This window comes from Typopeltis vanoorti, chromosome 18, assembly GCF_054136105.1.
Source record: "Typopeltis vanoorti isolate ZY-2024b chromosome 18, IOZ_Tvanoo_1.0, whole genome shotgun sequence".
In the NCBI taxonomy this organism is placed as follows: Eukaryota; Metazoa; Arthropoda; class Arachnida; order Uropygi; family Thelyphonidae; genus Typopeltis; species Typopeltis vanoorti.
The window spans coordinates 109,679,713-109,706,921 of NC_143566.1; the positions used below are offsets into that span (position 1 = coordinate 109,679,713).

The window sequence follows — 27,209 nt, forward strand, 5'->3', positions numbered from 1 at the left end:
TGTGAGAATTTTTGGAGCTCCATATATCCTGGGTGTTTTAACGTGGAAGGGCTTCAGTTTGTTTACTGTTTCTTTAGGCCAGGAAATAAATTGCACACTTCTTTTGAGAGTTGGTAGGATCCCAATCTATAATTTTGTATGTTGACTGATCTTGTAAAAGTGCGTGCAGTTTGCTTTCATATTCTGTTGAATCCATCACCACAGTTGCGTTCTCTATGTCTGCTTTGGTTATGATAATCTGACTATTATTCTGTAGCTCTTTTACAGCGATGATTTCCTTATGCGGGATATTATTTTTTGGAGTCTTAGAATGAATTTGGATGTTGGCCACATCTAAAAGAATGTTATTGGCTGTTGTTGTAGGGCTCGTATATTCCCCGCTCAACGGACACCATTATTTTGGCTTTTGGAACTTGCTTGGGCGTAACGGCAAAATTGTGTCCCCGACTTAATGCACTAGTGTCTTCTTTGGTTAAGGTTGACGATGATAAATTCACAACTGGTGTTGCTGTAATTGCAGTCGTTGCGTATGTTTTGTTGGAGAATTTCAAATTTTCTCGGGTGCCGGTTTTTGACTGTGATAAATTCTTTTTTAGCCATTGCGTCTGAGTTGCTGTCTAGGATCTCCGACAGTCAATCAGTTCCGGGTTTAAAATATTAAATAGTTTGTCACGTAGGGCGTTAATGGTTGAATTTATTTAAGATAGCTTAATAAACATCAACTGCGCGCCGTATTTTAAACCGTATGTGAAATTGGCAACTCTCATCCGTTCTCCCAAGGACAGTATCCCTCCTTGGGATACTGTCCCAAGTATCCCAAGGAGGGATATTGTCCCTCCTTGGGACAATATTCCTTCTTGGGACAATTAATAATCCCTCCTTGGGACAATAACAATGGGACTACTTTGAACAAAATAGTTTGAACGAAAAAAAAACAAAAAACAAAAAGCTTTACAAGTCAGAGAGATTGTTCTTAGAATCAGCAGAAGCCTTGAATCATACTCCAAACCTCAACAAACATGGCTGTATAAATTTGCCAAAGATTTGGGAGACAGTCATCTTAAGACCAAATTAATACCTGCTTTCTCTCTCGCTTTTTTTTTTTTTTCAACGTAGATGGCCTAATTAGGACTTTAGTCTGTGTTGCACGTTACAAACTAGTCGTTCAAACTATTTTGTTCAAACTAGTCCCATTGTTATACCGGTCGCGTACTATGCCAAACTTTGTTTGTGCTCTGAAGATGCTGGATAGAATTCCACAAAAAAACAGCAATAAGTTCATAAATAGTTATTTTCTTATCAGTCTGTGTTCTCATCTATACCGTTAAAATTAATCAACATGTACGACGAACACATAAGCCTTCCCACACGCTAGAGGTTGTTTTTGTCCAAAATGTTTGAGTCTAATTCTTACCAATTTCTCTAATATTTTCGAAAAGACCGATAGAACGAAAATCGGTTTGTAATTTTTCAAGTTAATTTTGTTTCCCCTTTTTGTAAATTTATACAACTGCGGCCTTCTTAAAATCTGATGGAAACGTGCCTATCATCAGTGATCAGTTAAAAATGTTCATTGGGTTTCCATAACGCACATTTGGCATTCTTCCATAATACTAGTGTTAAAACTTCGTATCCAAAACTTCAGTATACCGTCGTATCCTGAGGTTTTTATGGTTGGTTATAATGCTTTTCATTTCGTTTTCACGAGTGCGGAAAAAATAGATGGAGTTATCAATTCTCTTGGGAGTGCAATTCTGAGGGATGGTTTTAACATTTTTCAGAATGCTTTCACTGATTGTGGCAAAGTGATTATTCTTCAGCTAATCCTCTGTCTCCATTTTCTCTATTCCTATCTTTAAGTATGGGAAGGGTTTGTTTTTGTAAATCTTTGCCGATTAATTTATTCACAAACTTCCATTGTTTTCTAGGGTTTCCTTGGCATTTTAGGCATTCATTTCTGTAGTACTCGTTTTTACTTTCTTTTAATTTATGATGTATCAGATTCCTATAGTACTTGAAACTGTGTTCATAATATTTGATTGTTCAGGTATTTTTTTAAGCTTTTTATACACTTTATCTCTAATTTCTATGTAGTGTCTGATTTCCTGTGTAATCCAGGGCTTGGTTTCTTTCATTTTGTCTATTATTTTAACTTTAATTGTCTTGTATTTTATTGTTTAATACTTGAATAAATTTATGATACGAGGTATCGATATATGTCAGTTATTCTTTAATTGCTATAAAGAACTGTGGTCAAGTGGTAGCAGTAATGGGCAACGGCCACTAAAGGGCGTAATATGCAGTCTCTCTCTCTATCAAATCAATCTCGCCTTCCCACAGTAGCCTGGCGTTTGCAGCGAGTATTTCCGCTGCACAAGGATACCTTCCTAGTTGGAGAAAATGCCAACTAGACAATAGGTGACAGATGTTCTTCATCTCTCGGTGAAATACCTCCGCCCTGCTTATTGGAGGTCTGAAGTGGCGAATGCCATGTTTGGTCTTCAGAATAGGGATTCTGGTTTAGGTTCCCCGCCCCCTTCTCCGTGCAGTGTAAGTGATACCCTTCAAGGCCATGGCAAGCATGCTCAGAGACCAGAACCCCCTCCATTTTCAGGATTCATCAGCTAAAATGGTGGTTCCGCACGCCAGCCGCCAGTTAGTGCACGGACCCAAACCTGTCAATAAAAAGTCAGGAGAATTCCCGGTCAACTGGAGCCTAATCCATGTACTCTGCCAGATCGTGCCCAGAGACGGAGTCCGGGTAGTGGTAAATGAAGAGTGTGTGTGTGGGGGGGGGGGACTGTATCGAGTCTAGAAACAAGTTCCATTGTATGGAACTGATTTCTGTCCATACTATATTATTATTAAGAGAGACCTCAGGGGAGTCAGAGAACATCAAATGGGAGACTCGAAATTTTCACAAAAAATTAAATCAAAAAATTTTAACAACCTAAAATGTTCTTTTTTTTTTTTTTTATTACGATATCCCTGTCCAAGTGTATCATGTTAACTGCAGGTGGGCCATCTGCCTCTATGAAGGTTCTTGGACGGAATTAGGACTTGTTAATGCGAATTGGAACAAAAATAATATTTGTGAAGGTACCTGCATTCGCCTGTTACGATATTTTAATGCAGAGCAATTGTGCGTTTGTAGAAGCAAATTAAGTAATAATCATAATTAGTAAAAATTAATAAATAGTAAATGAAGTTGATAATTAAGTTGCCATTCATTTAATGAGAAGAAAGTGAAATTTAAAGTAAAATCCATAATTAGTACCTCAAAATTTCCCTGTTCGAAGTCTCAGCCACTTCTGTTTCTTGGAATTTTTTGTTGTTGTTGCCGAAACAAGGTTTAATCTAATATTACTCTTTCTTTCTGCAACACATTGGTTTGTTTTATGAGTTACACGAAAAGATTCCAACATGCACATATTGGTTTGTCAATTAATTTCAAAGCACATACAGTCCATTTTGAAAATATTTGCTAGCTATTAAATAAATACTGTATTTCTTTCTTTCCCCCTTTTTTTTATATTTTTTTAAAGCTAATGTATTTGTATATTATCAGATTTCATTGATTGGCGAAAGTTAGATTCCTGATAGTTAAGAAATTCAAAATATGTACGGGGAGGGGTAATGTGCACTTTAAATAGTATCTGATTATAATCAAGAGATTTAATAATTATTGAAATATCCAGTCGCAAACTAGATCATGGAAAATATGTATGCGTGGGGATTTAAATCCTCATGAAAACAGCTAATATCAAAGCTTATTTAGTAATAAAAGTCAAAGTGGCGCCATCTGTTGATAAGGGTAACACTAAATTATGCTTTTTTCTTTTTTTTTAATTTTGGTGTTTTTTTTTATTTTGACTAGATAAATAATTAACAGCATAAATATCTCATAAATAATTAAATAAATATTATATTTTTTAAAGAAGCCAATGTATTTGTATATTGTCAGATTTCATTGATTGGCGAAAACTAGGTTTCCTGATAGTAACTCACATGAAAATATGTAGTGGAGGATAACGTGCACTTTACAAGGATCTGATTTGATAACGTGGATTGATAAGTATGAAATATTCATCAGTGGATGTAATAATTATTGAAAAATTTAGACACGAATCACGGAGAGAGAGAGAGAGAGAGAGAGAGAGAGAGAGAGAGAGAGAGAAAGTGTGAGGGTGGGGATATATAAATCCTCATGAAAACAGCTAACATCAAGGCGAATTTAGGAAAAAAAATCAAAGTGGCGGCATCTGTTGATAATGACAAGATAAATTGTTCTTTTTTTAATTTCTTTAATTTAAATAATTCAAGTTTATCAAGGAATATAAATAAATGAATGAGAAAATATGTGGAAATGAAAAATATACAAAAATTAATTTAAAGGTATAATATTGTTTGGCACGAGAAAAAAAAAAGCAAAAATTGGAATCGCCCAACGTGGGGCTCGAACCCACGACCCCGAGATTAAGAGTCTCGTGCTCTACCGACTGAGCTAGCCGGGCTTCCGTTAGCTGATGTTCTTACAATCGATTATATTCTATTTTCAACCAGTTTCCATGAATGAATTGAAATAGTGTTTTATGAGTTTCGCAGTAATTTAAAAATAACAAAAGTGAAGCCTATGGCTCTGTTATTATTGATTACTACTACTATACTTAAATCTTATTGAAGGCAAATCCTAGACGGATATTAGTGTTGAAATGCTGGCAGACGTTTAAGAAGTATACAGTCGGCGGCAGACAGGCATAAAATGAAAGTGAGAATTTGCTGCAAACGATAACTTGCTTTTATTTTTCTCATATCATATATCATATATATTCAAAACTGATTTAAAGTGCATTACAAAAATTAAATGCGAGAATAATTTTGGAACCTGTTTATCAAATACGGAACTAAATATAACTACTTTTAGCGATTATCCATTAATTCCAGACATGCAATTTCTAGCCAAAATATACTATTGTGGGGATAGATGGCGATGCGTGCAGGTAGCGTGTCATGAGGAGTGCCCTCCCACGATAGCTCCATCAACTCCTTGAAGGTATAACGTAATAATAATAATAATAATAATAATATGGTCAATAAAATTTTAAATATAAAAACTTAAAACTAAAAATCAGTCATTGATTTAAATTTGATGATAGCAATATCGTGTAATTGGATATTTAGGTAAAGAAGACCGTGAGTTGTAGTGTTATTGTAAACAACTTTATGATTGTTTACAATAATTTCATTTTATTTATTTACTTATTTTTATTATGTTTATTTATTTTTTAATTTTTATTTAATTATTATTTTTAGTTTTATTTATTTATTTTGAAGACTGAGAGAGTTAAAATATCTTCATTATTTGATACATTGAATTGATATGCAAAGTCATGAGATGTAAGAAATCTTCGTTGGCAGATACTATGAAGACAATGAAACAGGATTAATACATTACAGCCCCAAGATTCAGAATAGACCAAGCAGATTAAATATTACAGTAAACTAGCAGTAAAACAACACAAGAAGAATCATTAACTTTCAAATAAACAACAGAATATTATATCTAAGCCTGTTTTGGAGACTGAGTGGGCAGTTCAATATTTACCGATCTGAGATAGCTGGCCGATGGCTATCCTTGATTATAAGCGGCAATCGATGAAGAGATGGGAAAACAAGTGCTACCATCTCTTGATACATAACAATCTGAAATAATCTGGGTACTATGGTCGATTTTCTTGAATTTAAGCGACGGAAAACTCGAGTTTCTCGGAGAAAAAAACCGCTTCCCCGTGCCAGAGATCGACTAACTCGGGAATCGGTCGAAGAAAGAATAAGAAAAAGTTCCTCCAGTTGGCAACTACACTTGAACTTAAGTCTACCTTCGGGTGGCTTAGTGCAGATGATGCAAGTGCCACTTCCGCTGAGCTATACAGGCCTTAGTGCCTATATATGAATAATACTAAAAAATAAGAAATTTATTGATGTTTCTTGACAAGGAAATCAGTATGTATTTGGTGCTGCACAGTTTGCAAACCGAGTGTACTTTGGTTGATGATACTATGGATGTATATGAGGTCAGTAAGGTCATTTATTTATAAGGGACGGAAAGTGAGTTACTTTGGTATTAATAGAGAAATCTAAAGAACTGAATGCACTAGACCAGAAACTGGTGAAAGACAGACCATAAAATGGTAGTTTGCCGAGCATGCCTTTGCGCCAAATACCATCAAATGTCTTGGAAATATCAAGACCAGTCACACGATACTCTTCAAGTCATTCCGTGGCTTCTACCCCATGTGAGCAAAGGGAAACGAACTCTATTATGAAGAGAGCTTAGCAGAATCAGTATTGGGGATCGCTAACCCAATAAGTGAACCATTGAGTACTGAAGGAGTTGGGCATTAAACACCTTTATTATTTCCGAGATAACTGAGGTCAGGAAAACGAAATAGCGACTCGACTAACTTTTATGGTGTTTAGGAAGGGGCTGAAAACAGTTGTTTTCATGCTGCAAGTTCCCCACATGTCCAGTGGACGTAAAATGACTGTTAAAAGTTCTAACGAAGACATAAAGGAGGTGCTATTTATGTACAACAAATTTTGAAGGAGTATCATCAGGACCAGAAAATGTCATCCAATTAATCAGGTTACTTCTGAGGTATTTTTAAAAACAGAGCCGATACAATAGTGCGTGGTTCTTGGTTTAGATAAGTTTTAATCGCGGAAATATATTCACTCATTAATTTAATGGTTCCGGTATTCAACCATGGAATTTCTTAGTTCAACCATGTTTAAGGTTTAATACATTTTTTGTTATACGTTTTCTAAATTGCGTGTAAGAATGAGCTGGTGCATTGTTATTAATCACCTTATAGGGAGAGAATATCTGTAAATGTCGCAAGTTATATCAGATGTTATTTACGATACTTGGACTGAACTGTAGGGATGCGTGGATGTTTGCAGGAATGCAAACGATACGCACATCGAGGTTAATTTAGAAACGTTATTAGGACTTGAGTTTTTACTCATTTTCTAACAAAGAAAACATTATTTAGGATGTATTTAAAAAAAAATAAAAATAAAAATAATTAATAAACATTGTATTTAAATGTTTATTAATTTTTTATTTTTAATTAATTTTTTATTTAATCATTTAGCAAACAATAAACGGTATGGAAATATGTAGCCAATTTAAGATTGTAATGAAATCTGCTTTAAAAAAAAGACCATCTCCCCCCCCCCCCCTACAAATTTCGTTGCAAGTGATGTAGACTGAATATTAGCGTACACGATTTTAAGAAATCTTAAAAGAGTTTTCTACCGAAATGTATCTTTTAGACATCGATAATGACAAACCAGAAAATTAGCCCAACGGGATATACATCATCTTGCACTTCACATTTTTATTTTTAATATTTATTAAATTTTATTTATTTATGCAACCCTCTTAACTAGTCGAAATAAGTAATTAATTGATAAAGTTTTATACCTTACCCTCATGACTGAAAGTAGGCTGTCAGCTTTCTTTTATATTTGTTATACGTGTTAGAAAGTTGTGTGCAACTAAACACATCAATACGATCTTTAACTTAGTTTCAGAAAAAGAAGTAGGTTTTATTTATCAACAGCTATTCAACTATAATGTAAATTAGCTAGAATGTAAAGATTATAGGACAATTGCTTTGACAAGTCACTTTGGTAAGGTGATGATGATGATGATGATGATATTGAACAGAAAGATTGAGAACACAATTGGAAGCATACCTTGCAGACGAGCAAGCAGGATTTAGGAAACATGGAAGCAGAATTGAACAGATTTTGGCAATGCAGTTAATAGCAGAGAAAGCCAGGATAAAAAACAAAACATGTATGCTTGCTTTGTTGATTTTCAGATAGATTTGACAGTATTGGCCAGAAAGTGACATTAGCAATGCTAGAATCCTATGGAATTGATAGAAAACTAATAGCTATATTAAAAGATGTGTATCAGAATGCAGTTGCAGCAGTTAGAACAGGTGAAAAAAAATCAGCTAACGCTTTTTATTCCCTAATAGGGAGTAAGCAAGGCCTTTATACCCTATCTGGCTTTTGGAGACTGAATGGGCAGTTCAATCTCCACCGGTAGTCAATCAGAGATAGCTGGCTCTGGTCTATCACTAATTATAGCAGCCACCGATGAAGAGGCTGGCAAACAAGTGCTGCCATCTCTTGGACCTAACGCTAACAAGATATGTCACTGTCTGAAATAATGTGGGTACTACGGTCGATTTTCTTGTGTTTACGGGACGAAAAACCCAAGTTTCCGGGTGGAAAAACCCTCTTGCCCGTGCCAGAGATCGACTAACTCGGGAACCGGTCGAAGGTAGGCTTAAAAAAAATTCCTCCAGTCAGCGACTAGACTAGAACCTAGGTCTAACTTCGAGCGGCCAAGCGCCACTTGTTATATTTTATTTACACCAAAGCATCTAAGTACATTAAAAATAAATATATGTACAACTATTTACAATATATATACACATACACATAGAATGCTTATTCTATTGGGCATTTTGATTTACGTTTTTTCATATCTTAGCAATATGTATATTTTTACAATTTATTCTTCGGTATTTTTTAACATCATAATCTGCTCAGTGTCTGCTTCTTCCTAAAGTCCTTTTAACATGAGCTGGGCAGTATTTTATTTTTTTTTCTTTTAATATAGCATATCTTTTGTATCCATTCAATTATATATTATGAATTTAAGTTAACAGCCACATATCTATTTTCCTAAATCATATTTCCTTCTATTATATGATATTCATATATTTTTGTTGTATATTTCAACTTACATATGGGATTCGATCTACGTTAGTATCTCCTGTTAGGAGACACTTAAAAAACAAGCCTATGTAAGGTTTGTTTTAACATATACAGGTTTACTTATTCTATACATATAGTTTCTTTCATATATTTTTGGCTGTATATCATTAATTGGGTTATTGCTACATCATTATCTCTTGTATGTATGCGTATATAGGGAGATGGGCTTGATTTGTTGTTTTAGGGTCGGTCTTTTATTTCTTGAATAAGTACTTGTTCATCCACATCTTCTGTTATGAGACCTGTTCTGCGCCATTGGTTTCTTGTAATCTTTTTCCTGTGTATAGTGTCTGTAATGATTTGTTTTAAGTAGTTGTTCAGCTTTGTAATTATATCTGGGCCTGCTTCTCTGCCATAAACTTTATCGCATCTGCAGGTCCAGATAGCATACATCGCTGAAATGATGATTATTGCTGTGGTGTTGTTAATGTGTCCATCGTTTAGCCAGAAGAGTGTGTGTTCTGTGAAGGTTAGTTGCGATAAAGTTTTTTATCGCAACTACCCATATTAGTTGCTGCCCTCATACGTCTAACATATTTTAGACGTATGAGGGCAGCAGAGCATTATGTGGTGTAGTGTTTCTGGTTGGGGACAAAAATGACATTTGGCTGGATGGTGCAGTGGAATGCCTTTCCCTATGCACCATAGTATTGTGGGCAAACAGGCGGGGTGTACTTTGTAAAAGAATGTTTTAAGTTTAGGGTTAATGGGTAATGTGAATACTTTTTTTTTAGTCCATGGGATTGTTTTATTTGTCCTCTTTCAATCTCACGGTGCTGAGGGGGTGGTATTACAGCTCGCGTGAGATTGATTTGAGCTGTTTTGGGTTTCATGTTTAGGAATTCATTTATTGTTATGTAATTGTTAATGAACCTATATCCTTCTGCCATCTCATAGAACATTTTGGGTGTTTTGCCATGCGACTGGGGAAGGGTACAGATTATTTTGTCTGGCATTATTCTTTGTGTATAATGTATAATGTATTTGCTCCATGCTTTTCTTTCGGAGTACGCTCTCTCTACGAGTTTTGCGCTTGCACTTAGAGATTTCAGGTGTACGTTGATCAGGCCAAGTCCTCCGGCTTCAACGTCATGGAAAATTGTGGTCCTTCTTAGGGGTTCGTATTTTGAATCCCAAATAAATTTTGCACACTCTCGGTGTATTTTTTCTACTTGTCTCCCGTTATAATTGACGTTTTCCACCAGATACCATACCTTTGATAGTGGGTATTGGTTGCATAGTTTTGCCCTCGACCTAACCGAAAGTTGTCTGGTTTTCATTTGTGATATTTTCTCTATTATTTTTTTAAGGGCTGGTTCCGTTCCCATAGTGCGTTTTGTTGTTGTTGGTTTCCTACTGTGATTCCCAGGAATGGGAGGTATTCGTTGATTTTTATTTCGTTCGGCAAGTTTGGCTTATTTGTCCACCTGCCGACGAACAACGCATGACATTTGTTTAGATTTAACTTTAGACCTGAAGCTTTGTGAAATGTGTGGAATATATCGAGAGCCAGCGCGAAGGACTGGGCTGTTGTTAAAGTTAATGTTACATCATCGGCATAGGCGAGCACTTTTGTTTGTCCTTCACCTCCAATCTCAGAACATCCCGGCATAGCGCGTATCACCGGTTCTAAGGCAAGATATGTTCGATATTATGTTTCGGAATTTCTTCAAAAAGCCTGCAGCTATGAGGACTTCGTTCAGATAGTGGTGGCTAACTGAATCGAAGGCCTTTTCAATATCAAGACTTATCATCAGACAAGGTTGCTGTGTAGCCTGATAATGCTCATATATGCAACGAGTCAGTAGGATGTTTGTCTGATATTTTCCTGTTTTTTTATACCGCAGGCTTGGGATGGCGATATTAATTTATGAATGTGTGTTTGTATTCTGTGTGACAATATTTTTGACATGATTTTAAAGTCTGTATTGAGAAGTGTTATGCCTCTCCATTGTGTGCTTCCATTGTCTTTCTTTTTGGGTACAAGTGTTATGTATCCAAGGTTGAAATCGTCTGGGATGCTCTCCGATTTTTGTATTTCGAAAAGCATGTTCACAAATAGTGTCTCAAAAAGTGGGTAGTACGCTTTATAGAATTCCGAAGTGAGGCCATCGGGTCCTGGTGATTTGCGTAGTGGAAGGGCTTTAATGGTGTTTTTGCATTCTGTTGGTGTGATTGGTGAGTCTATTTGTTCCGCTTCTGTCTCCTTGAGTGTGGGGAAGTTTTTTTAATAGTTTTTGTGTCTCTGTTGTGTAACTGTCTTTTCGGGCGAAGATCTTTGTATATTCCGAGTGGAAGTGACGGAAGAGATTTGCGTCACCCTCGACCTCCGTCCCCTCGTGTTTGATTTTTACGAAAGGTGGTTTTTTGCTTTCTTAAGTCTTCAAACAGAAACCCAGATTTAGTTTTACCTTCATCCTGTTCCATAGCTTTGGTCTTCGCCCGAATCCATTCCCCTTCAGCCTCTTTAATTTCGATTTGTCTCAATTTGGCTTTCAGGACGTTAATATCAGTTTTGTTTTGCAGAAGGGATGTATCTGTGTTGTATTTTTTGTGAGTTCTTTTATTGTGTTTAATTTTTCTTTGCTTGTGTTGTATTTTCTGTGTTTCCCTATGTTTGTAGCCGCTTTTTTAACTTGTGTTTTAAACTTGTTCCAGGCATCCACTGGATGATTAATGTCAGTTATGCTGTCTAATATTTGTTTTATGTATGTAGTAAATTTGTCTGTGTGGAGGATGCTGTTGTTTAATTTCCACATCGGGTAATTTCTGTTCGTGTATGTGTGGCTGTCGTGAGTTCCAAGAGAGAGTTTAGCCTTGAGCAGATGACAGTCACTAAAGCTTAGTGCTATGTGGCAAACTTCCCTTACAGTGGATTTTAGATGTTCGCTAACGTAAATCCGGTCTAACCGTGAAGCGTTGGTGGGAGAATAGTGGGTGTATTCTTTTAGTGTAGGGTAAAGTATACGAAAAGTGTCTTTGATTTGACAGCGTTGTATCACGTGTGTATAATTGTGTTTTGTTAAAGTATTGCTAGTTTCCCTGTCTATAGCGTTGTTTTCAGTGAAATTCATGTCCCCACCCCCCCATTATGATGTTTTTTATGTTTGCGAGTTTGGTTTCTATTGTTTCCCAAAAGTGTTTTTTTGTTATTGTGATCAACTGGGCCGTACATATTAATCAGAGACACTATTTGATCTTCCCAGACCATTTCAACCTCTAGCGCTCTGTGTTCTATGAGTGTGCAGTGTGATATGATTTTCAGATTGCTCTTTTTGCTTACTAGGATTATTAAACCTGCAATGCCATTACTTTGTGCTGGTTCAGCAATGATGTAATAGTGGCACTGCAGGTTTCTGCGGAGTTTTTCTTCTGTTTCTGTGTCCGTGTGTATTCTTGTGTCTTGTATCATTACTATGTCTGCGTGGTTCTGATGTACTGTGTTTCTTAGTAGTTTCTGAGATACAGGATGATTAAGCCCATTGCAATTTAGGCTAAGTATAATTGTGTTTTTGTGCATGATTTGGCAAGCCCATCCTTTTTCTTGTCAGTTTTAGCCTTTTCTTTTTTCGGTTTGATGTTGGGGTAAACTTAATTTTCGCTCTTCTGGTTGGGATGAAATCTGGGCTTTCATTGGTTTCCCCCGTTATTCCGAATTTGTTTTTTGCGTATCATTTTTTTTCTCACATCACTTTATCGGCCTCCTTTTCACCATTATCTTCTTGAAAGGCCTTTTGGGGCACCTCCGGTTTTGGTGGAGAGTTCGTGATGGGGTTTTGTGGTTTGACTTCTTCGTTTTTTTTTTTTTTCATTTATACCACTGAGTTTTTCTTCCTCTTCATGATGATCTGTGGTCTCTTCTTGTACATCGACGGCTGTTTCAAGCTCGTCGCATGTATTTGGTTGGTTTGCGGCTGTGCGTTTCGCTAGCATTGAGACATAGGTCATACCAGAACACTCTTTATCCTCGTGACCTATTCTTTTGCACTGCCCTCATTTCGGAGCAGTGCACTGCTTCCTAAGGTGTCCAATATTCTTAAAAATATTAAGTTTTAATAATGGCCGGAGGAGAAGAGTTCTTTTGGGGACTTCCAAGGTAACGAATGGCAATGCTGTAGCCAATGAAGTTTTAACTCAGGCTCGGCTATTGCCGTTACCCCATCCATGACTAGAGCTTTTAGCTCAATAACACTCCATCCACACAGATTCTCTTCATTCAGATGACGGGATAAAGAGTCAAGGACTCAGTCCATCGCCCAGTTCTTTTAAGAACTTTAATAATAGCAAACCGTGAGCAGACATATAAATACAAAATTAATAACGGAAAAACTCACGTAAAAAGAATTATTTAATAGTATAATTTTCGCCTTCAGCTCATCTTCAGTACATTTTAAGCTCAAATTAAACAACCTTATAGTCCTTATAAGGACTGGCTTAAAGGGGCGAAGCAAGATTGCTTTTCATCTTCCCCGTTATCTGTGGAGGACAGTGTAGGGATAAGGTGTTATTGAGCTATTAAATTAAAGCTCTGATCATTGTAGGATTGCAGGAGGGTAAAGCAATAGCCGAACCTCAGTTAGAACTTCATTGGCTACAACATTGCCATCCATTACCCTCCAAGGGTATTAATCACCGCATCTCACGGTCGATTAACTTCCCTCCCAAATTAAACAACACTTAATATTTTTATTATTTATTGAAAATGTATAATATTATTACATTACTGTATAAATTATAAACGAATTTAATGTAATTTATTTTTAAAAAGTTAACTAAATATTTACGTATTGTTAACCTAATAATAAATGCAGGTTTTATATTTAAGTAATCTTTTTATTCATTATTATTTATAAAATCAAGACAATTATGACGTTGCCCAAGTACACTTATACATCGGGAAATTTGAGCGAGCACGTTTAAATTTTCCATCCAAGGTTTCATGTTCATATTTTATATGTCAACTATTATAATATCAGTCAGCAAACATTCTTTTTCCGTTTATTATGAGCAAATATTATGTCAACCGTTGAAGTTGATTTTTTAAAAATAAGAACAGGTTTTACTGATGTTACTACATAAAATCAAAACAACTTTTCAATTTAATTTCTCAAACACTATTATACCCGAGAGATGGCAGCACGAACTGCTCGCTGTTTGGAACTTTAACAATATTGATAAAATAATAGATTTTATTCTTTAGATAACTTCAGCGATCATGAAAGAATTTAGTATGATTATAAAACGGAGCAGAGCCACTTCACATCCTGATTTTTCCTCTTGTAGCTTTCATTGTTGAGAAGAGGACGATGTATTAAGAGAATTTACCTTCTTTTCTCTTTTATTTTTATTTTTGAGTCTCTTTTTTTGTGTGTTTTAAATATTGACAGCTCTGATTTTGTGATAAGATTAAAATCTCTTTATCAGGTACAGAAGCATCAGTTTCTATTGTAAGACAGCGAGAAATTAGGAATAAGAAATATAACGTTAAATATCTCCAATTCCATGAGCTCTTTAATGAAAACCGTATCTGTTTATTTCATTGCTTTTTTTAAAGGTATGGGCATCATACAGTGAGACTTCGTAGCTCAGCTGATATAGCGGGGCTCTTTGAATCCAGTCTATGACGCGAGGAAGCTTAATTACGTGGTCATATGGTGATTTAGCCGGTCTTACGGGCGTAGAGAATTTTTCTCCCGGAAACGCAGGTTTTTCGTCCGTCATAGCAGGCAAACCGACCCCGTGAACACAGATCAGCTGCCAAAAAATACTTACCCTTAGGAGATGTAGCGAAAGAGCGACTGCATTAATTCGTCGGCCCACTAAGCAGGGGACTCCATCCGTCCTTTGGGACGGATGGGTTGAAGAAGACCTCATACATGGAGCATAAAATTACTTCATTCTGTATTATTTTTTAAGAGGGGAATTAGAATACATTTCTGATCATTGTATAAGCTTTTGCTATGAGAGAAAAAAGTATAAAAAATGACATGAAAATGATATTTTCTTTGTTTTTTATGCAACTCCCACCCAAGGATTTTGTGAACTTATTGTACATTCGTACCGTGGTCACCCACGGTACAAAAATTTCACGAGTACATTATAGGTATTACGGTAAGAGGTTACTAATCGCGCGTGCAGCTTCCTCTTGCCTGGCATGCCAATTTCAGATTCGTCGAATGCGCCCATCCGGTTTTATGCTTCATCCTGTCCGTTCCTAAGTAAGACCATATCCAAGCACCTTGGAGCTTCTTTCTGATCAGTTATTACAGTTTTCTCTATACGTTTCCAGGTCTATTTCTTTGTCTTTTAGACGAAAAATAAAATCCGATTTCTTAATTAATGTCGTACTCTAATATATTTATTAATAAATAATCAAAACAGAGGAGATATAAAGCGTACACCCTCTGTCCTAAAAGAAACCGAACTTTTCGAAAATAGAAGAAACTAGTGGCGCCACCTGTCGTATCTTTTTGTTGTCGACAACCTTCATTAGTGTTGTGTCAACTGTTTATGACATTTGTTTCATTAAAAGCCGAGTGCCCAGAGTGACAGTGTGTTTTGACGAACGGTCGGTCGTCACGATATTCATGCCATACGCAATGAATTCTCGCTATCAATCGCTTCAAAACTTCGAGATAACACTCACCATTGATCGTTTGGCCAGGCTGAACGAATTCTTTGTGGATGATGCCCTTGGAAAACAGTGAATAATCTTTAAAGGTACCTGTGACATGATTATGAATAATAAATTACACTGTAACTACAGTAATTAACTTTAATGAAATGAAAGTACAAATATTTCGTACTGAAAATAGCGGAACATCATCAGTGTGTAGAAAGAAGCACTCAAAGGACCGGGAATGAAAACTGTTTTAATTGGTGTCTTCCCGGTGTTTTGATTACTTGTTTCTACATATTGATGATGTTCCGCTATTTTCAGTACGAAATATTTGTACTTTCATTTCATTAAAGTTAATAAAAGGTTTTGGGATAGACAGTTCATTAGTATTAGTTCACCGTTGACAAATAAATACTTGGGCATCCCTTCCGGGTTTATAGTGAATCAGAAAAGGAAGGCAGTTTGAGTTTAGACGACAAACTCCTCAAGGAAGATCATTTCAATGATTGACTGCGGAAACTCAAACTTCACGGATAAATAATTAAGAAGCATCGTTTCTATCTCGTACTGTCTGTCACGTGACCGACTATGGGACTCATTTACTGTCGTGTTGTATCTTTTAATGAAGAACGTTTCGGGGGGGGGGGGGTTTCACTTGTCTTGAAAAAAAAGAAAAAGAAAAAACGTCGTAACTTACTTATGTGGAGGATTCCAATCCTTTGATTACAAAGACCTCGTCTATGACGTGAAAAATCTTTAATGTCAGTCAGAAGATTACACGCATAGGACTTCTGGGACCTTATTCATAAAATCTTCCTTAGATTTAGTTTCGAATACCTCAAAAGTGGGTCTGTGCGGAAGCGAAAATCAGATTGGAATGGTTTCGTAACATTTTTAAGTAGTTTATGCGTAACTGATTTTAAATAAAGCATTTAATTACGAAAAGAAAAATAAATCTCGAATGGCCGTTTATTTTCTCCGTCTCACTAAAGTTAGTGATTAAAATACGCCAAGCCACTGAATGCGATTATTTTGATCGCATTATTTAAAAGTAGGTTGACGAGTCTTCATTGGAAGCAACACTACCCTCGCTTCTGCCATTATTAATAACAATTTATTTTGTATGGGATTTCTCCGCTTCCTCCCCTAGGACGAGTTGAGCCCTCATAATGAGCGGTTGGGTATGTATTTTATAACTAGATCCGTGTGTGCGCACGGGGCCTGGTTTTCCCGTTCTGAGGGACAAAAACCGGAGTTTCCGGGAGAAAAAAACTCTCTACCTCCCTATGAGACCGGCTAACTCACCTTTGGTCGAAAGACACCAGATAAAGGTTCCTCATATCACTGAGAATCGAACCCGGGTCTTTCCGACTGAAGGGCTTCGTCTACACCGACTGAGCTACGCAAGCTCATTAATAACAATGAAATAACATAATAGTAATAATCAGCCGAAGAATAAATGCCGAGATCGAGGACATCGTGCACATCGCCCGATTCAAAGCATCGCCATATTACTAAAGTCGTCGTATCAGCGAATACGACACACGACAACATTACGATGCCCTGATTGAGGATGGCGGTAAAGAGAAGTGTAGCAAGGCATGGCTTTTACAGTATTATTTTAGCCCGTATTCATTATTATTATTATTATTATTATTATTATTGCCGATGATTCAGAGATAGGTAGGGTAACCACCATTGCTACTGTTATAAAGTGCTTTCAGAATGATTTGAATAGGCTGGAATTGTGGACATGGGAAAATGGATGTCAGTTCAATGTCAGTAAAGGTAAAGTCGAAGGGGGGGGGAAAACTATACACACTAGCTATCACTTATTCTTGAATTCATTCACATTTCTTGCACTCACAACATCCAATGGCAATCCATACCAATCACACACCACCCTCCAAAAGAAAAATCTAGCCCTCACACCCTTCTTGGCAGCCTTCATTCTCAGCTTCCAAGGATGCCCTCTCGTCCTTTCCCCATCCTTCATAAATTGAAAATTCCATCAATTGAAATCCTGTATGACCCTTTCAGAAGTTTGTAAGTCTCAATCATATCACCCCTCCATCTTATGTTTGCTAGTGTCTGCAGTCTACAAATTCTCAGTCTGTCTTCATAATGAGTATTCCACAATCCTGATATTATTTTAAACACTCTCCATTGTACTCTTTCCAATAGATCAGAATCACAACGGAGACCAGACCTGAGCACAATAGTCCAAGCGAGGTCTTATCAAGGCCTTGTAAAGAGGCAAAATAACATCCTTATCTTTACATGTGAACGTTTGTTTAAGCATTGCAATTATCTTTTGAGTTGTATTTGCAATCTTTGCCACATGGCAATCCATTCCAATAACACACCACCAGTGTGCTATTGCGAATCTTTGCCACCTGCACTTCAACTTCCTATCTATTAACACTCCAAGATCCCTAGCCTCATCAGTTTCTTCTAGCCTAATCCCACCAATATAATACGACATTGGATATCTAATCATGCCGAAGTGAATGACTTTACATTTACTGACATTGAACTGACACCCATTTTCCCATGCCTACATTTCCATCCTATTCAAGTCATTCTGCAAAGACTGCGTATCAGCAGCATTCCTGATTACTCTCCCTATCTTTGCTTCGTCAGCAAATAGCTGTATTTCGCTTGTCAAATCCTTCCCAATATCATTAATGTGCAGATTAAATAACAATGGACCAAGCACTAATCCTTGTGGTACACTACTTGTTACCTTAAACTTTGCAGACTCAGATCCTCTGTATATCGCTTTTTGATATCTGTCAGTCAGCCATCCTCTTATCCATGCTAATATTGTATAACTCAAACCCATTTTCTCCAATTTATGCAGCAGTCTGCCATGCTGTCAAAAGTCTTAGCAAAACAATGGAATCACCGTCCATTCTTTCAACTCCTGAGACTAAAATTCTATAGCCTGATCAAAGGAATGGCCAGTTCAGCTGAACACTCTTTTAGCACACACGCTGATCTTCCATCCGTCCCTGTTGCCGAATCTTATTCGGTTCAACAGCTCTGAAACCAGTTCCTCACTGGAGATTCTTCATCCTGTTTAGAGTAGCAGCAAGCGCACACCACGTTGATAAATATAATGGAATGAATTTTTGTAAAAAAATAAATAAATAAAACCAGCTAAGGTCTTTTTATCCTTGAATAGGAAGTACGCTTAGCCATTTTAGCCCTATCTAGCTTTTGGAGACTGAGTGGGTAGTTCAATCTCCACTGGTACCCAATCAGAGATAGCTGGCCCAAGGCTATCACTAATTTTTCGACTCTGAAACCGGTCGAACAAAAGGCTTAAAAAAAGTTCCTCTCGTCAGCGACTAGAATCGAACTAACACGTCTTTCTTCGGGCGGTTTAGCGCTGAGTGCTGAGTGCAAGCTACTTCTACTGATCTACACAGGCCCATATATTTGTAGGTATAATACGAATAAATTTGTATTATATGCAAAATTTGCAATTTATATTATATCTAAGATACTATTTAAAAAATATTTTTTATTTTTAAATTAAAAAAAAAATTAAAACATTATTCTACACCTTTTAAAAATTATTATAATAAATATTAATAAATTGATACGATAAAAGTTTTCATTGTAGTAGCATTTTGGCAAATGATTGGAACGAGGGTTTCCTGCTGTCAGGCAACGCCTAAATAAATATTTATTTTCATTCTTAACGTGTATTTAAATACCCTCAGTTTCAATCAACAATCTGGGTTTAATCCTTTTTTTATTGGCTTCATGACTGATAACGGTTACATAAGTCGTTTCTTTCAATGTGAATGGCAGTTTTCATTTTAGTTTGTAGTAAAACAAAAGCTTCGTGACTTTGCGAACTAATTAGCCATTCACGTAGATTTAGATCAGAGTACAACGAGGTACCACCTCTACTGCTTTTGCATTCCTTTGTCGGTAGCAGATATGATAATATGTAACCCATCGCACACCAATTGTCAATTGTTTCCGCTTAGAACAATGCGTAGCAATAGAATTGAAGGCAGGAAACGCATCTAGGTTACGATGATTTCAACACCTGGAATCAGAATGCTCGTGTTAGTACCTGTTCAACTAAAATCCCTCGATCAAAATAATGATAGAGGGATTTTAAAATTTCAAACTCCTCATCCAAAACAGAAACATCGATTTAATATTGAAATTTGAATTTTTTTTAAAATTATTATTATATATAAAATTAGCCATTTATATTATATATTAGAAAATATTGAAAAACTGCTGTAAGTATTTAAATTTTTTTAGAAAATTTTAAAAATCGTCTTAAACCTTTTAGAAAGTATTATAATAAATATTGAAAAGATATTGCAAAAGTGATCCCTGTGGTTCTCCTGCCAAGATATGGCACTGGGATAAAATGGTACCATTTATCTTCACTTGCATGCTATTTTGATAATGGCAATGGCTAAATAGGTTGATGGTATTATTTATTAATTATGATTAAAATATTTGATAATTAATTTTTGTTGAGAATGTCGAATTAGAGTTTTTGCTTGTTAAAAGAATAATAATACGATGTAAACTTTAACTCCGCTTTCCAAAGGAAAAGAAGTTGACCATTTAGTGGTTCTTTAGGAAATTGGACGCGCCAGCATACTTTATTATTATTATTTTTAATTGCTGTTTCTGTTGAAATAAACTTCTTCGATTAAAGCGCCCCCTAATATTTCAGATGTCTTTTATCCAATATCTTCGAAACAATAAAAGAAAAAAAAAACGTATTTGAGGCTTACTATGAATCAACGATTTCTTTTTACATTTCAATGTTGACATATTTATTTTTTCGCTAAATCTGTGGGAATGTATATTAATGTAAAAAAAAAAAAGACTTTTGTTTACTATTCACTTTCTAAATTTCAATATTTTGTTTTCTTTTTTTAACTATTTGTACCTTTAGTTTACCGTTGGTTCGCCACAGCTGGTTGTACGATTAGTTCATCGCTCGATGGGATATTCTGAATTTCCGCATGCTGCCCTACATTTAGGATTGCAAATATCTGATTATTGAGTAGTCCTATCAAACATAATAATTAAAGAAAAGAGTCTCTCTCTCTCTCTCTCTCTCTCTCTCAGTAAATACAGGATTAGAATCTAAAGAAATTAGATGGATATATTTAAACAAAATCAAGCAAAACAATTCAGACGGTTTACTTTGTCCAATTTATACAACCGGTTACACAATCAGAATTAGTAATTATTGTATTTTTTTATTCTGAGAGGGATTTAACTATTAGATATTTCCATTGATCTGCATATTTTACAAAATAATTTATCAGCAACTACGAAAAATTTGAAGTTGAAATCGTCTTTGATATTCAGCAAATCTTTCAGTTCATCTGCTGTTGTATTTGAAATTATGGCCGAAGTCGATATGGTTCATGAGGTCGTGACCTGTACTTATCAGACTTCGCCTGTTTTTTCAGGGAATTAAAACTAACTTTCCAAGACGGGAAAAAAATCCTCAGTCCCAATATGAGATCGGCTAACTCACTTTGAGTTGAACATGAGTTAGCTCTTCGGCTACCAGACAGTATCCGGACTCGAGGCCTTTTCAGCGGATGGACATGGCCGATACCCACTTAATTACGGAGGCCCCCAATAGTTCCCCGCACTGACTATTGTATCCCGAATATTATTTTTTTTTTTTAAAAAAAGCGCATCAAAGAAGAAGACTCTCGTACGAAGTCACAGGCGGAGATCAGCATCGCTAGCCTGCTTACTTCTTACCGTTACAAATCCGAAGTAAAAATTGGATGGCTCAGTTCCTTTTATCAACGAGACATAAATACACCCCGAACAGTTCCTTCTAGAGCAGTGTTTCTCAACGTTTTTTGCATCATGCCCCACCTCAACGTCTCAAAGACTTTGATGCCCCCCTAGCATAATAGTCAGTCAAGTTCTGAAAAAAGTATAATATAAATATGTATAAATATGTACGTGTACATTTTCTAATTGCCCCCCCCCCAAAAAATATTCAAATTGCCCCACGTTGAGAAACACTGTTCTAGAGGTATAGTCAAGCTATCATTAAGAGTCAAATAGGATAATAAGAAACTGAGGATAAATACATTTCCTATTATCTAAGGATGTACTGAGGTATCACAGAGAATCATTTCTACATCTGAATAGAAAAGTAATGATTTTGCGTAATAATTACTCGAATTCCAGAGAACTATGCTGCTTTTCTCCGACGATATTCCTTTTGGAATTTTCAACCAAAGATCACCCAGTTTCATATGGGGGAGAGAAGAATTTTCCTTCTGGAAAATTAGATTTTGATTCCGCAAAACAGCTAAATCGACCAAGGAACACACGTAATTTACAGAAACAATACAGTGTCCTCGTAACCTTAGATTTTTCGACTACAAGTTCAAAAAAATAAGCTAACTTTTCCCAAATATTAGGTTCGGTCATAAACTGGCAAGACTGAATTCATTCCAACTAGGGGGGGGGGGGAGCTTGTTGAAACAGCAGAGATCTGACATGTTCCTAAATGCGTGAAGACTGTTCATTATTGGAAGCATTTTGATAGCATTAGTGTCTCTGGAACGCCATTGCTTTTATTAAGAGGTCGTTTGTGAGTTCGTCCTACAAATGGGGTGGGAACAAAGATGTGTAACGCGTCCATAGCATTGAGTTTCGCACTCCGTCCATTTTCTATATTTCTGAGACACCTGTCTCAGAAAAAATGTAGAGAAAATTTCAGATTTTCATAGAAAAAAGCTTGTGAATAAAATTGGCTTGTGAATAAAAAAAAAAAGTCCCGTTTTTTATGCGCATGTGACACACTTAAAGCACTTAAGTCTCGTTCCCTACCTTGACGCTAATCCAATCAATCGCAGCTGACCCACACTCAAGTGTATTCCATCTTCGTGCAACACCCCTCTCTCTCTATTCTCCACTTTTTATTTTAATTTCCTTCCTGCATTTCCAATTCACTTCACGTCCTGTTGTGCCTACCCCCCCCCCTAAGTTCAACGCAATGAAAGAACAACCCACAAATAAAATTTGATGTAAAATTTGAAAGCAAATGACGTCAAGAGTCACCGAAATTCCAACGTGTAGGCTTAACTTATACAATCACAGTAATAATAATTTTTACCCCCCCCCCTCTTAAACATTAATCAGAATATCCTTTTTTCGGTGGACTAGTTCATATTAAGGTCACTGACCTACAGATTTCCAGCGTAGGTTAACACGATCATATGTTAAAGGAAGCGAAGAAACCTAATCCTGTAAGGTGTGGTGAAAATATGTTGTTGTTTAGTTATTAGTTAAAATTCTCACCGAAAGATGGTGTCTAACTTGCAGTTTTATTTCAGTGTGTGATATTGGTTTTACTGCGAACTGTTCTGAACGAGTGAAATACACTGAAAAATACACTTTTAGCAAATAAAATTCATATTCAGAGATCCACCATAACAAAAGATATTGTATCGTTTGCAATTTATGTTGAACACATTTTATTTCTTCTGTTAGTAAATAAACAAAACAAGTAGGTAAACGGAAACCAAATAACATTTAAAATTTTAAAGAATTTAAAATAAAATGTTTACAAGACGTGCGTTGATTGTTAGCAATATTAATGGGTTATTTCTTATTAATAAAATAATAATTAATTATTCAAAGTAATATTATTAATATTAACGTGGTGATTTAAAATTGTAACCAATTATTAATACTACGAGGGTGTGCTGTAAAGTTGTGATAATCACCATGAAGGAATTGCGGTGGAACCATGTAACCTCCACTTTATTCTCCATGAAGGGTTATACACTTGTTACAACACTGCTGCATTATTTGCAGTCCTCTGAGAAAAAAAGGCTTTCCCTTGTTGCACAAACCAGTCCTCAGCTGTAGATAGGACTTCATAATCTGTGGCAAATTTTGTTCCTTTCAAGTGTTTCTTTAAATTTAGTAATATGAAATAGTCAGATGGGGCCAAGTTCGGCAAATAAGGTGGGTGAGGCAGACACTGAAAGCCCAAGTTGTGTATCGTAGGTTGGGTTTCATGAGCAGTGCAAGCAGGTGCGTTACCCTGCAAAAGCAACAATCCTGTGCTCAGTTTCCAGCGGCGTTTTTCCTTCAGTACCTCTTTCAGTTCCTTCAGAGCTCTTGAATAAACTGCTGCTGTAACAGTTTCACCTTTTCTTGAGGTACTTGGTAAGCATTTCACCATCCACATCCCAAAAGACAATGGTAAGCCTTCCCTGCTGACTTTTGGGTTCGGAACTTCTTTGTCCGTGAAGATCCTTTGTGTCTCCACTCCAATGACTATTGTTTGATCTCTGGGTTATAGAGATAAAGCCAAGGTTCATCAACAGTCACAATACGAGACAAAAAATTTCCATCTGATTTTTCAAAATGACCCAAAATCCCTTGAGACGACAGCACATGCTTTCTCTTTTGGTCGGCATTCAAACATTTGGGGACCCACATCGCTGAGCGCTTCTGCATATCCAGATGTTGGTGGATAATGATCCCGACTCGTTTCCTGGATACCCTCAGAAAGTTGTGGCTGGTATTGGTCTATCCTAAAGGATCATGGCATGTACTGCATCGTTGTTTTCAGGTGTGATTGCTTTGGAAGGTCTTCCTGACTTGGGGCATTTGTTTTTTCAGGATGCCCAGTTTTAAACTTGGCCACCCATCTGGCAACTGTGAATATGCTGAGGAACAGTCTCCTAAATACTCACCCAGAGTTTGGTGAATCTCAGTTGCAGACTTTTCTTGCAGCACAAAAAACTTGTTGATGGCCTGCACCTCTGTGTCTTGAAATTGAATTTCCTCAAAACCTCTGACCTGTCTTTTTATATATTCTAACAAACAGAAAAAAAATATTAAAATTTGATGAAACATGGTGGGGTAAAAGGTTTCGAGATACAATCTTTCTTGTGGTGATATCAGTTGCTTTAATATCATGTTTGTTCTAGGTGTTCATCAGATATTTTCAGTTCTCTCCTCTTGTGAAATGATAATAATAATTATTATTAATATTACGATATTAATAATAATCTTTAGATTTATTTATATGCATAATAATAACAATGTTTATATGCATAATAAAATATATATAGGAGGGTATAAAGAAGATGAGATGAGATGAAATATATATATATAAAGACTTCTGTTTTGTGCTGGTATTGTTCAGTGCTATCCAACGAACTTTGTGTCCTGTTTCGCTACCAGGTTAAAAAAAAGTCTCAATTTATAAATGAATTATCCTGACTACACGGGCCTTGTTAATTAGTTGCGCGTATAGAAAGTAGGATTGGCGTCTGTTTAGTAGATTAGTCGCTGTAGTGAAAACGAAAACATTTATGAAATGGAATGGGTTTGAATCACACGCGCCCTACATTGCTGATCTAAATAATACAAAGCCTGCAGGAATACGAAAATACAGCTGGCAATAAAAGGATTCAGGAATGTATGCATGTGACAGGTAGGAGGGAATGATAAATGAATTATATCTCGGGGGTCATCTAGCTGCATTATGTATTAGCGAGTGCTCAGAATTCAGCGAAGTATTTTTATTACTTTAAGGAAACGTCTTGAAGACATGGAAATGCTTCAAGTAATGAGAATAAAATGTTATGGGGAACATTAACGGACCCTTCCTTCACAAATGTGTATTTTAAATGCTATACAAAAGCCTACATCATGTTTTTTTTTTAAATTTCAGAAACAGTTTTAAAAGGCTGGATATTAGGTGCATATTAAAGAATATGGAATGAGCAAGGAGATGAAGAGTAGGTGCCCTCCCTCGATGGGTCTTTGGACTCCTTGGAGGTGTCACGTAATAATAATAATAACATTGAATATCAATCATTCGAATACCTTCACTGCAATCGATTTCCAATCAATTAGCACCGAGCAATGAAGATCATTATGGGAAGTGACGGAGTATCCCTAACTCGAGGGTATGAACTGTGGGGAAGTAAGAATGATTCAACTGAAATAGTCCAAGGAGGCGTGGGTCTACTAGTTGTTGCGTATTTCTTCATTTTCAAAGGAACTTCCTTATTCTTCAAGGGAGTGTAATAACTGATTAGGGGATATTTCAGGTCTGCGCGGTTAGCGTAGTGGCTGTGCGCTTCGCAATCCTATGCCTGGGGAACCGGCCTTGAAAACTCAACACCACTGCGGACATATGATAAACCGGGGCGTAGGCTGACCACCTTATCCTGTGAACAGTTTCGGTCCGATGATTAATAAACCCTCGACACCGCAAGGTAAAAGAGGGGGAAAGGAAAATGAGATGCGATGGGGATACTTCAGAACTTCCTTTAGTAGAGTTTTCACTCTCTCTCTCTCTCTCTCTCTCTCTCTCTCTACCTGCTATTAACACGTGATTGCGAAAGCTCTTATTACAAAATGCGAACTTACATTAAAGATAAAAACAATTGCCTGGAGTTAACATTTGTTGTGAGATCTTATAAATTTCTAAAGCAAGTAACCCTGATGCGTTATTGCTAATCCCAGATCATTTAAGTGCAATATTTTCAGCAGGCCTTTCAAAACGGACCACATGTGACTCTCTTTTTGTTTCTATTAATATTTACTGCATTTCTACAAAACAAGGCGCCAGTATTTTAAATGAAGACCTTTTTTAACATTAAATTGGCGATGAGTACGAAATCTAAGAGTCGTTCACGTACTCAAAGAATTTTATTTCCACAAATGTTAAATTTGTGTTTATTATTAATAAAACTTTGCGAAATTTGTGAATATCTATACCTAGCTAGAAAGGGATTTAAGAACGTGTGTGCACTTACGACCTACCAACCGAATAATCCTCACCTTTGCACCCTTACATATTTTTCTTTGAGATTATTTAAAGAGTGAATTGTACTTACCGAAAAGTACACATCAATCTGAATTAAAAGACAGAAGTAAAGGCGTGTCTATAATTACTCTCCAGAAATTTCACCGTGCCTCTTACAAGCGGCTACAGATTAGATCTAGTCATTGTATGACTACACATGGAACTCCCATCGCAGTTATTCGCGACCAACTTCGGAAGCACTTGACACTCTAAGCTTCCATTCACTACACATGTTAGTACTGTGTCTTAATTGTTCTTTCAGATCTTCCAAATACCACAAGGAATTCTATTCCAAACCAGGAGAAGCAAATCTCGCACCAAAACAACGTCTCCACTGCCCTTAAATAAATTAATAAAACGCTCTGAGAATTGTTCTCTCTGCAACTCTCACACCCAAACGCCTCCATCGCATATAAGTAAGATTCGTGACTTCCTACCACAGCCAAGTTCATCGAGAAAGGACCAATAAAATTGCCCGGGCCCGTGATTCCTAGGGGATCGTAAGTTCTTATTTCGGAGGCCTGGTAGGAGCTTTTTCCCCTACCACGACGTTGGCTCTCAACGCCACTGACCATAGCTATCCAATTATCATACGTGTGTAGAGGCTTAAGTGCTGTGAGGACATCATGTTGGAGGCTTAATGGATTTTTTACAACACTGAAAAAGAATTAAAATAGAATTTAATACTTCCTATATTTCATCCTAGTCACTAGAACATCTACGGGGATTACAAAACCAATTAATGTAACATATACACAAATAACAAACAATACTAAGCCCAACCACGTGGGTGACACTAAAGTCCTATCTAGGTGGAGCGCCCTCTAAGGGCGGTAGTAGGTGGCCTGGAATGTAAGG

General features: G+C 36.5%; 1 long non-coding RNA gene and 1 other non-coding gene across 2 annotated transcripts in view; one reads left to right on the forward strand and one right to left on the reverse strand.

Annotated features, from left to right (window-relative positions):
• Window positions 1-4,441: 4,441 nt before the first annotated feature.
• Window positions 4,442-4,514, reverse strand: TRNAK-CUU (transfer RNA lysine (anticodon CUU)). The gene has a single exon. It is a non-coding gene; the product is annotated as a tRNA-Lys (tRNA).
• A 432-nt stretch (window positions 4,515-4,946) lies between these two features.
• Window positions 4,947-27,209, forward strand: part of LOC150097056 (uncharacterized) — a 37,236-nt gene continuing 14,973 nt past the window's right edge. Inside the window, exon 1 of the long non-coding RNA XR_016549775.1 lies at window positions 4,947-5,053. This is a non-coding gene — a long non-coding RNA (uncharacterized LOC150097056). The remainder of the gene's footprint in view (window positions 5,054-27,209) is intronic.